At 39.8% G+C, this 7,902-nt stretch overlaps 1 long non-coding RNA gene across 3 annotated transcripts; it reads right to left on the bottom strand.

The window, feature by feature from the left end:
* Nucleotides 1-1,633: 1,633 nt before the first annotated feature.
* LOC139959347 (uncharacterized) lies at nucleotides 1,634-6,816 on the bottom strand. 3 transcript variants are annotated; one of them, XR_011789992.1, is made up of 5 exons: nucleotides 6,187-6,816; nucleotides 5,406-5,924; nucleotides 3,292-3,411; nucleotides 2,667-2,828; nucleotides 1,634-1,852 (listed from the first exon to the last, which is right to left on the bottom strand). It is a non-coding gene; the product is annotated as an uncharacterized lncRNA (long non-coding RNA). The 3 variants fall into 3 exon arrangements; XR_011789993.1 differs by having other exon boundaries at nucleotides 2,667-2,825; nucleotides 5,406-6,782; XR_011789991.1 differs by having other exon boundaries at nucleotides 5,406-6,780.
* Between the last annotated feature and the right edge of the window lie 1,086 nt (nucleotides 6,817-7,902).

A 7,902-nucleotide genomic window follows, 5' to 3' on the forward strand; every position in this document is an offset into this window, starting at 1 on the left:
TACTTGGTTCTCAGGCAAAAGTGTACATATGGTTGGTCAGTTTCAAGCCCGAGAAGTGCCATTTCCGGTGATCTGGGGGTACCAAAACCAGAAATTTGCTTGTACGCTGCGCGCCAACCAATGGTGGCACTCCGCGTAGAAAGTAATACGCGCCCCCCGGGTTGGAAAATCCTGCATACGCCCCTGGTTAAATGCAGCTTTTCAAGGCCTGGGCAGTGCCATTTACTGCAATCTGGGAGGCAATATTTGCCAAAAGATTCTTGTGCACTTCGCGCCAACTTATGGTGGCGCTCCACTTAGATAGTGAGCCAGCAGTTATGACTTTTTATTTCATCAATGGCCTGCAACCCCCCCACTTCTGACAAGAAATCTCCGCCACTGATCTGAGTTGATACATATTGGTGTATATACAATATGATAAATGATATGTAGGTCATAAGGTCAGCGGATAGACCAACGGGTGGTTTCGAAGAACCCTGGGAAGACCACATCAGAATATACAAACTTTATCAATATATACTACAGTATAGGTGTGTATTTTGTTTTTTAAATCATGTTATGTAACTTACCATGTAGATACAACTAATCACAACAACAATGTGGCACAACCATTTTAACAGATTGTTAAAAACAGATGATGATGCCAGAAATAAAAGTATGAGTTCATGTGTATAAGAATTTGGAATTTTGGAAGCTAGTCAAGTTTTGAGGAAGATCCCAGATAACATCATGCTAGCGGTCCACCGGCGGCCCGCCAGCTGCACCACTGGCGGTCCACCGGCGGGGAAAGCCGGCGGAACGCCAGAGATTTGGCCGGCTTTAATCCGGCGGTCCGCCGGCGACAACGCCAGAAGACCGCCGGAGAAACGCCAGCGTACCGCCGGTGTACCGCCAGTGTTTCACAAGCAGACCGCCGAAGAAACGCCAGCGTACCGCCGGTGTTCCACCAGTAGACCGCCAAAGAAACGCCGGTGAACCGCCAAAGAAACGCCAGCGTTCCGCCGGTGTACCGCCAGTGTTCCACCGGCAGACCGCCGAAGAAACTCCAGCGTACCGCCGGTGTTCCACCAGTAGACCGCCAAAGAAACGCCAGTGTACCGCCGAAGAAACGCCAGCGTACCGTCAGTGTTCCACCAGCAGACCGCCGAAGAAACGCCAGCGTACCGTCAGTGTTCCACCAGCAGACCGCCGAAGAAACGCCAGCGTACCGCCGGTGTTCCACCAGTAGACCGCCAAAGAAACGCCAGTGTACCGCCGAAGAAACGCCAGCGTACCGTCAGTGTTCCACCAGCAGACCGCCGAAGAAACGCCAGTGTACCGCCGGTGTTCTACCAGCACACCGCCGGAGAAACGCAAGCTTACCACCGAAGTACCGCTGAATTTCTGTCAGAGAGAGCCACTGGCTATCCACTAGCTAATATCCAGTGTTCTGGCGACCTGCTAGCCCAAATCTGGTATTCCGCCAGCAACCCGCTAGGCAGAGATCTTCACATGAATTGCTAACCAAATATCTGTTTTCCGGCAGAAAACTGTTTGGGGTGTACTACTAGAACAGAGCTATTGGTCTACCTGCAGATTTTACTGAATTACACATGCGGTTACATATGAAGAAATAATGACGAACACAGTGAAATAAGTTGCTATCATTTTATTACGCCTATAAATTACAAAGCGAGAAAATGAGTTCCAGCGTTAAATATTGCAACAGCACTAAAGAAATTCACTCGTCAACTGTTTGTGGTGTAGTCCGAGATTTTCGCCCTCCCTCACAATCAGATGCATCCTTCAGAAATCTCACCACCGCCGCCTGAATATCAGTTGAAGTCGATTGTGCAGTTCCTCCGTACAGCTTCTGTTAATACAAAACACATTACACAAAACATTACATAAAAGACTGCATTCTACACAAGCAATAAAATGAAGCCAATAATGGGTTACCCGATACTCATAGCTAGAACAGTTATTACTGTTCATGTTCCACAACCATGCATCAGTTACTACTGTACTGTGCTCGTAACACAGTAACATGTGTTACAGGTGGCACGTGGCAAGTTTTTTGTAAATGCAAATTTAAAAAAAAAAAATAATTTTAAATTATAAAATTTTAAACATTAAAATTACTGCAAATTTTCACCTGTCTGACTCTTAGTTCAACGTGTCACAGCTTTTTGATAATTACTGTGCCAACTGTAACACTAGCTATGAGTATCGGCTGGGGTCTCACATTTGGTTAAACTACATTATTCACATTTTCACACATTTACCATTTTTTCAGTGATATACGAAATATTTCCTTTGCCTTTGACAGTCACCTTCTTTCATTTTATACTGAACACATGCATTACTGTTGCAAATCCAGGTCCCATCAATTGTGAAAGAAAGTGACAATGGACTGGTCAATAAAATCATATGGTGAATTAACTTTAAAATCAATGCTGAATGCTGCTTTTCAACTGCATCTGAAACAACACATCTTACATCAACATATATTTGTAGTAACTTTTTTAAATGACCAGAATTCAATGTATATTAAAGCAAGAATTCTCGTTGAAGGGGTGTTGCATTGAAAGGTTGGCCGATCCATGAGTCAAATGCACAACCCCTTCCCCACAACTCGAGGTTCTCTTCACTGTTGCTGAAAACAAAAATGACACTTATAAACTCACTTTCAATTATGTATTTCATACATGTAGCTTCGCAAAGGCTGTTTTCCCAGTGGTACATGTCCAGTTCAGTGTGGTAGCAACTGCATTTGCCAATACATCACCCAGGATTCTTTAAACGCACTCCTTCAACGTGTTGCCACCAAGAATTGATAGTCTTTTCTTCTTGAAACAACAAAAAGAAAGAAAAGTTAATCAGAAACCATTCAATAATTATTATACAAACAGAAATATTCAAGTAATTCTATTTCATCCCACACTTTGTCATCTTTTGCTAATTTCTTATCAATATTTTAAGAGGAACTAGCAATGCAGTGCTGCAATGTTCCTTTCTGAGTCCAGTCAAAAACAAGATTGATTTAACAGCCCACTTTTGTAGAATGCACCGCAATGTAAAATCATTTCTGGCCAAACTCTTGTTACCTAAATGCTTTCATGTCTGTTACTACCTTAGAGTCTTAATTGTCTCCCAGGAAATGGAAATTAGCCCCTCAGGAAATATTTTATTTTGTACAGACCACTGACACAATAAAACCTGACTTGGCTTCAAATTTATAATGATAAACTAACATTACACTCTGGAAAACTGTTTTCTGATTACTTTCCTTACACTTTTAAACTGACTTACCAAATATCTTTCCAAAGCCTTGTTTGTTTCAATAGAGTCATCCAGGTTATTAAATTCCTCCAAAGATCCCACAGGAATAGTAATGCGCTGGCTTCTAACTTAGTTCCTGAAAATCCTGATCTGGAAAAATTGATAAATTGTGATTAAATCTGCTGACTCCATCTTCCTCAAAAAACAACAACAACAGCATACTTTGGTGTTTGCATACTGCAAATTAAAGTTAACAGTAAATAAGTTCACAACAACATATTGTGCAGGAGAGGAATGGCTATCTGTCGCTCCTTTATATACTTAGAATCCTTTCACTATTAACTTCAACTGTGTCATCATGCAGCTCGAAGTTGTTATCATTATTGCATGTTTCTTGTAAAATAGTATTGACATGCCCATCAACCTCATTTTGTATTTTCCTTGTTTAGTTCGCCAGGGATTTCACATCAGTCATTTTTTTCCCTGTTAATCTACTGCAAAAAAGAACCAAAAACAACAACCTCTCTTCATTCTGTATCCATTACTTACAATGGGCATCACCCCTTCAATTATTATTATTTTTTTGGGAGAACTTTCTACAGTGTCCCTATATAAGGTCAAATTTACATCATCAAATACAGACAAATCATGTTATTTGTTACTTTGTCTGCAGAGCTTTTCAAACAGAATAACAACTGGTAATTACCCTCCTGCTTGCCCAAAGTTGTATCTACTTTCATTGCCATTTAATTCACCTGGGAATACAATAGAGGGGCAAATTGAACCTAAACTACCTCCACTAACTATGCTTTCAATGATTTATTGCCAAGGAATTTAAACAATTCTCCCCACAACACTGTAAACTTTTAACCCTTTAAAGTAACTTTCCATAGAGTTAAATAGTGGCATGCAATACAGACATAGCATAGAGGCAGTTCAGCTATTGGGCAAATAAACTTTACTTTAAGTGAGGATCACTTCAATGTAGGCAGTTATTTTCTTGGAAATCATGCGCAGAATGATTCACCAGAAACTGAGCACATGGAATAGACCCAATGCAAATATTTCAAATTGACAGTAGCCAAGACAAAAAGCAACAAAATGAGATAAGGCAGCCACAATTTTTTTAGAAGAGGAGAGGCTAGATATGAAATATTTTTCATTATCGTGTTGGTTGGTATCACCAAGGGCGTATGAACCGGGGGGCTGGGGGTGCCAGCCCCCCAGTGAAAAATGTGGAGGGGCGGAAGTATCATTCCGCCCCCCCCCCCCCCCCGCTTCGCAAGTCAGAAAACCCCTTTTTCATTTCGAAATAAGAAAAAAAATCTCATTTGGAGCACCAAATTGCATCTAAGGCCAGGTGAAAATACAAAATTAAGTTTATCACTATACTCCACAGGAGTACTCATAAACTATGATCACGATGATCTATTGTTCTCCAAAATGCTTAATTTGTCACATAAACTTTGAAGCCTAAGCACTAAACATGAAATCCAAAAAGATTTAACCACCAACCCATTCCTGATATTTAAAAACAACCATACTTATATTATTATTAATAAGGTTTTAACATTGAGTCTTTACCTTCTTAACTAGGCCTAGGGGCCTAGCTATAAACAAATAAAACATTACATTATTTCTTTAAAGTTATGGATGACCATGATTTGTCAATACTGTAACATACCAAATGATTTAAAACTAGGCCTAGGCCCCTAGTACTAGTGTACTACTACTACTACTACTAGTAACTAGTAGGCTACTAGTATAGTAATATATATTTCAGAATATGATATTTAAAATTAGGGGGAAGCCTTCCATAGTCACCTAGTAATATTTACAGTATTAACCTTCTGCAGATAACAGTTTTCTTCTAATACAGTCAGCAAACAAATGTTTCGGCATAACATTGCATAACCTAGCTATTATACAAACAACGGTCATTAGTTTACCTTTATGTGTGATCGTTATTGCTCAGCCTAACACAATGTGTAATTCATACACCGCGAAAGGCTTCTCATTAAGCGATACATTCTAGCCTAACGCTAGATTACGTCTAAGTTTATTTAAAAAATAGTCACTTCAAATACTTGCGAAATCAATTATGTACAACTGTCAACCCTTAGTAAGAAAAAACAGGTACATACCTCTTACGCAAATTTGTATCTGCAGACTGCAAGTACTTTCAAAAGAATAGATCAGGATATCCAACATCGAAAGAGTTGTAACGGATTACGAAAGCGACCGCTTTTCAAACTAGCTGCTATATCTGAGGACACTGAGCATTGCGGTTTAGCGATTGGATGCCAGTTATACTAGGCTCGTTCGATCAGTGAAAAATGTTTTCTGAACTGTTTGCTCTCAACTACGCTAAATTGTTGATTAATAAATACTTCTTGGGATGGTTGAAATTTATTAAAGTATTTGGATATCGCTTATAACGTTATTGCTCAATATTTATTTCAGAATTTGAATTTGTTGAAAATATTATTCTGTAAGTGTTCCTGTGGTTAAGGGTATTACCCGCCCATTTTGCCCAAATGCTTGCCAACATTTCTTCATGTGGTATCCGTCAGACTCGTTCGATCAGTATTTTTTTCCCCTTCAAATATTATGTATGTAGTGTATGATAATATATATTACATTGGATGGTAAGCAAAATTTAACTACTTTGAGTTAGCTCAATCTTTAATTACCTTATAGTTATTGGCGAATATAGGTTTTAGGAAAATATTATTCTGTTAATTGTGCCAGTGTGGTAAGGTAACTTCCCGCCAATTCTGCACAAAAGCTATCCAATATTTCCTCCGGCGGTACTGCTGTCGGCATTCCGCTGGACTTACAAGCCAGCTGTAATATCTATCGGTCCGTCAGCGGACCACCAGCCGTTGCCTAATAACGTATTAGCCCATGCAGCCGCACCTAAACCTGGCCTATACTAATGTACACAAAATCCAAGTATTCTTAATTTTTCTCTCCACAGGAACAAATATATACAAAAAGCACAGGTAAAATAGTTTAATAGAAACTCATCTTTAACTAAACTTTCACATAGAGACTTAAGATTTTGGACAGACCCGATGGTCAATGTGTATGTGAGCTTGTGTAAATTGCTGAGTGACTTTCATAACATAATATTTGTGGGAAATTTTCTACGGCGTTACGCTGTCGGAATTCTGCTAGGTTTTTCCAAGCAACAATGTCTATCGGTCCATTGGCGGACCTCCAGCGTGTAACCACCGGCTTTTTTACGACGTCGATACGCTGTTGGTCCGCTGTCGGCAATACGCTGGGTTTTTCCAAGCAGCAATGTCTATCGGTCCGTTGGCGGACCTCCAGCGTGTAACCGCCGGCTTTTTTACGACGTCGATACGCTGTTGGTCCGCTGTCGGCAATACGCTGGGTTTTTCCAAGCAGCAATGTCTATCGGTCCGTTGGTGGACCTCCAGCGTTTTACCGCCAGCGTTTTTACGCCAGCGGACCGCCAGTGTGATGCGTACTGGGATGGTAACGAAGCTCTTAAAGAGCAATGGCGTGCCGTTATAACGATTCCTCGTTCTGATAAACAGACTTTGCACAACTTCGTAGATATAATCCCTCCGTATCAAAGTGTAAATTTTGTAAACCAGTATACAATGACGAAGCAGGCTTTGGGATTTGAGCTGGTTTCCAATAACCTTTTTTGTTGGAATTTTAAAAAACAAGTTTTGGAATGAATATCTTTCTTTCTTTCCCAAAAAACCCCTCAAAAGCACCAATTTTTTTCCAATTCTTTGTGCAGATGATTGCATTTTTTGAGAACAAATAATTCATAACAATCAACCGCAAAGTACAAGGTTAACAACACTCCTGTTACAAAGATTTCCATCCTGAAAGCAGTCAATGATGCGTTTCCAATATTTCCTGTGATTTGATTGCAAGGCTAAAAGTACCTTGACATGATTGTCTGCAAACATTCTTGCATCTATTGTGCTCAATGAACACAATGTATTTTAATTAAATAAGAATAATAATAATATTAACAATACTTATTTCTATAGCGCATTATACCGACGTTACCAATGCAACTAACAGTAACGTTTCTGTCCCCTGTTAGTTAGTAACACAATAAACACTTGAAACCCGATTTTGAAATGGACACCGATAATTGATGACATTTTAGTAATTGTCGACAAATAAGTTTGGAAAACAACTTAAACACGTCCCATAGCGTGACATTCTGTAACCATAGTGATTTCCGCTTCAGATGTTTCTTTCAGTTCAAGGCACATCAATGAATCTACGTTGAAAAATCCAGTAAGTTATAATGACCACTGCCTATTACAAGTCACCCAGCGGCGAGCTGAAATGAAAGCCCTTATATTGTTAATGGCTAAACTATAGGCGCAGCTCTAGATCTGGTAAACTGTTGCTGGTTAACTATTAAATTTTAAATTCCGGGATGAGCTTCCGAATGAAAGTAAACAAGCCAAATCGTGTATAATTCTTAATGCCAAAGGCCTTTCCTTATTGCCAAATACTCATTAAGTTATATGTATCCTCTAGGACCACGTCACATGACTTCCAGATTATGTAGGGGTCGTACCACTTATGACTTACACACTAAACACGTTACTTCCAATGCCCTCCAAAGCATATATAGAA

The sequence above is a fragment of the Apostichopus japonicus genome, chromosome 19 (genome assembly GCF_037975245.1).
Source record: "Apostichopus japonicus isolate 1M-3 chromosome 19, ASM3797524v1, whole genome shotgun sequence".
In the NCBI taxonomy this organism is placed as follows: Eukaryota; Metazoa; Echinodermata; class Holothuroidea; order Aspidochirotida; family Stichopodidae; genus Apostichopus; species Apostichopus japonicus.